Genomic DNA, 4,243 nt, shown 5'->3' with positions numbered 1-4,243 from the left:
TACACAACCAGAAGGAGCCAGAAGGGGAGAAAGAGACGAAATAAAACTTATCTGGTTAGAACGGTCGTGATGTTATATCAATTACAAAATCTAGTCAAATTTACGAAGAACTTATATATACTTAATGTCAGTAGGACGTGGAGCAGCACTTGGAAATGGTTCAAGTGGCTCTGAGCACTATGGGACTTAACATCTGACGTCATCAGTCCCCTAGAACTTAGAACTACGTAAACCTAACTAACCTAAGGACATTACACACATCCATGGCCGAGGCAGTATTCGAACCTGCGACCGTAGCGATCGCGCGGTTCCAGACTGTAGCGCCTAGAACCGCTCGGCCACACAGGGCTGGCATGAAGTTATTCCCCGATGTCTTAACATGTGTCCTGTCATTCCGTCCCTTCTTTTGCTCAATGTCTTTCATATATTTCTTTCCTCGTTGATTCTTCAGAGAATATCGCCATACCTTATTTTAGCGGTAGACCTAGTTTTCAGTCGTTCTGTAACACCACATCTCAAATCCCACAGTCTGTATCTCACTACCATACAATGGTGTGCTCCAGACATACATTCTCAAAATTTCATTCGTAAAGTCCTTCTCTTGGCCAGAGATACCTCCTTTGCCTATTTCAGCCTGCTGTTATATTCTCTTTGCTTCGTCCGTCATGTGTTATTTTGCTTCCAAGGTAGCAGAAATCCGTACTTTCCTCGTCTTCGTCCTCCCCAATGTTAATGTTAAGGTTTTCGCTATTCTCGTATCTGCTACATCTCATCACCTTTGTCTTTTTCCGTTTTACTCTGAATCCATATTCTGTACTCATTACACAGTTCATTCTATTCAGCAAATCTTATAATTCTTTTTCTCTTTCACTGAGGATAGCAATGTCATCAGAGTATCTTATTATTGATAAATTGGTTAATCTCTCTTGAGGCATTGTACTTCTTAATTCACTTTTTATTCTTTTCAATTTGGAGAAGGAGCGTTCAGCACTGCAGTTGGTTACCATCACGCTTAAAAAGATTCTGTAGAGGGTAAAAACTGTAGGGGTAGACAGAAATTGCAATAATAAATAATTGAGGACAGAGGGTGCAAGTTTTACTCTGAAACGAAGACGTCGCCACAAGAGAGGAACTGATGACGGGCCACATCGAATTAGTCATTTGACTGATGACAAAGAGAACTAAAACTCCTCCTAACACACTATGAAGCCCCAACGGCACCGACCGGCCGCCGTGTCATCCTCATCCCACAGGCGTCACTGGATGCGGATATGGAGCGGCATGTAGTCAGCACACCGCTCTCCCGGCCGTATGTCAGTTTACGAGTCCGGAGCCGCTAATTCTCAATCAAGTAGCTCCTCAGTTTGCTTCACAAGGGCTGAATGCACCCCGCTTGCCAACAGCGCTCGGCAGACCGGATGGTCACCCATCCGAGTGCTAGCCCAGCCCGACAGCGCTTAACTTCGGTGATCTGACGGGAACCGGTGTTACCACTACGGCAAGGCCCTTGGCCCATATGCTATTAGTTCGCCCATTTCTACTATGAACAATTTTCAAGTATTCTGTTAAATGCAGACATTCCGTTTCTAACTCTTGCTCGTTAACGTCTTCATAATAAATTTCAGCAATTTCTTTGAATGTTGTCTCAGTTCTTCGGAATTCTGAGTTTTCAAGCGAAAAAATAAATAAAAACGTTGGCTAATGTTCTCACACGAATTCAATCGCTCAGTGTATCAATTATGGGAAGAAAGATTTCTGCTTTGTATTTTTCTTTTCCATTCTGTTGGACTGGCGGTGCAGAGCCATCAAAAAACCTCTGGCGTGAGCTTCTACGCTTTGTTCTTTGAGGTAGGTCCTTGTAATCAGATTCCGAGTATCTTTTTTTTGTAGGACTATTCGAAGTCATCAAATTTATCCCTGTTGTTAATGATAAAATCATCAAGTGAAGCAAACAAACTAGTTGCAACGTGCAGTGTTATTGTTTCTTTCTGAAGATAATTACTTGATTTGTCTATTCCTTCCAATACAGGGCTCGAAATTTCTGTTGATATAATAAATTCTAGCTTTCCCATTTTTCTGGACAGACTAAGGGCTTCGTCTCTAGTTTCTTTTGCCTGTTCTGTATCTTCTGCGATAGGCACCAAAGTTTCTATAATTTGTTTATGACCTTTATGCAAGGCGCTTACTGCATCAACCAGGGCTGACGATCAAGTTTGCGAGAGACTTTTAACAACGTTTTTTGAACGTAAATGTTCTGTCAGTATACCCATCGGTGGGTAGAACCCGACAAAAGGTTGTACCCTTTCTGACTATTTCAAAAAACTTTGTTGCCTCTGATACACACCCAGCAGCTTGGACACCTATCAAGTTTAGTGAATGTCCCACACATGGTATAAAGGTGGAAAATTCACATTTCTCCTTGATTCTTGCTTGTAGACCAGCATACTTCCCCGACATATTTGAAGCATTTTCATAGCTTTGTCCTTTGCAATTTTTTGTGGGGATATCATGATTCTCTAAAAAATTCAAGATGGTTTCCGCTAAATACTCAGTTTTATGGTTTTCAGTAGGTGTAAATTTCAGGAACTTTTCAACAGGAACCCTGTCTTTTGCGTATCGAATTCTATAAGTTGGCTGGTCAACATGAGACAGATCGGGCGTACTGTCAACACCAAAGGAAAAACATTTTGATAATTTGACTTCATTTATAATTTTTTTAAGGATGTGTTTTCCCATTACATCAATAAACTCGTTACAGATATTCGTTGAGAAATAAGTTGTTGGGAGATTCTAGGATTTCATTGTGACCGCGAAATGGAAACCCTCTCGATGCCAAAAATTTTACGACAGCTACAATCTGTTTAAGTACATTTCTCCAGTAATCCACTTCTTTTTGATGTTGAGATAATAAGTCTATATCTAGTCTACCAACCGGTTTACTTCGTGACAGATAAGTCATCATAGGTTGCCTATGTGTTGGGCTATTTTCATGTGTTAAAAATTATTTGATTAATGTGCTTCTAATCATGACATTCACTCGGAGAGCATAGATTTGCATCAGAAGGGTTAAACAAGCAGCATGAAGAACAAAATACAGACTTTTTGGAAGGCGAGTACGAAAATCATTTTCTTTCGACGATTTCATTGTTCTTTAGTTTACGAATAAATAATGCTGTGTTGAAATACCTAGTTACCGATTTATTACCATCTTTGTAAGTTCTGGATGTCTCGGAAAAGTTAAATTCTTGATTTTGAAAATATACATGTCCCTAACGAATGAAAAGTTCGCGATTTTCTTCATGAAAAATTTTCATGAAAATAATCAGTGAGATCGTGTGATATTTCTTCTAGGTTGGGAAACTGTTGTTCAAGTGACACAGTTGTCGGTGTCGGTGAAGTCACCGAAGTTGTTGCACTTTCATCATACGGACGGTAGCTTTCTGATTCAGTCTCTTTTCCTAAATTGGTAGAAATCTGAAATTGGTGTAAAACATGAACTTTCAGAAATTCCCGCAATTTGTGACCGACACGACTCATCATGTGGAAGATTTATTATTTGATTGCTACTTACAGAAGTTGCTCCAGTAGTAATAGTGAAATGTGCTGTTAATTTTGGTAACTTTTCAGTTACTTCATTCTGATGTTCAGCTTTTTTCATTTTTGCAGATCCAGTAGAATATGGCCATTTCGACATTTTATGTTATTATTCAGTATTTACGTTTACACCAAAAATAATCGCTAACACAAAACAGGCAAACGACGATTTAATCAAAGAATACCTCATGGCACAGTCAGTAAAAACTAAAAACAAAACAAACATTACAACACCGCAGACAAATACAGGGGAATTCCATATCGTCGGCTGGCCAGAGTGGCCGTGCGGTTCTAGGCGCTACAGCCTGGAACCGCGAGACCGCTACGGTCGCAGGTTCGAATCCTGCCTCGGGCATGGATGTGTGTGATGTCCTTAGTAAGTTAGTTGGGTTTAAGTAGTTCTAAGTTCTAGGGGACTGATGACCTCAGCAGTTGAGTCCCATAGTGCTCAGAGCCATTTGAAACAATCCATATCGTCGAATCGGTTTATGTAAGTCAGTCGTGCAGAGCTGTGCACTGCGCAAAGCTAGTAAGCAAGTAGATATTGTAGCCAGTCATTATTGTTCGGTTTTTTCGAAACAAATTTGTTTTTCGGTTATCGTTTGGTGATCTGGCAGGAACTAGAGGACCCGTATGGATCGCAGGGCTC

At 40.4% G+C, this 4,243-nt stretch overlaps 1 pseudogene; it reads right to left on the bottom strand.

The window, feature by feature from the left end:
• Nucleotides 1-1,394: 1,394 nt before the first annotated feature.
• On the bottom strand, nucleotides 1,395-1,512 carry LOC126425656 (5S ribosomal RNA; annotated as a pseudogene).
• Nucleotides 1,513-4,243: the final 2,731 nt, after the last annotated feature.

The sequence above is a fragment of the Schistocerca serialis genome, chromosome 10, assembly GCF_023864345.2.
Source record: "Schistocerca serialis cubense isolate TAMUIC-IGC-003099 chromosome 10, iqSchSeri2.2, whole genome shotgun sequence".
Classification (NCBI taxonomy): domain Eukaryota; kingdom Metazoa; phylum Arthropoda; class Insecta; order Orthoptera; family Acrididae; genus Schistocerca; species Schistocerca serialis.
The sequence above is the reverse complement of the archived record's forward strand: the minus strand, read 5'-3'. Positions and strand labels throughout refer to the sequence as shown.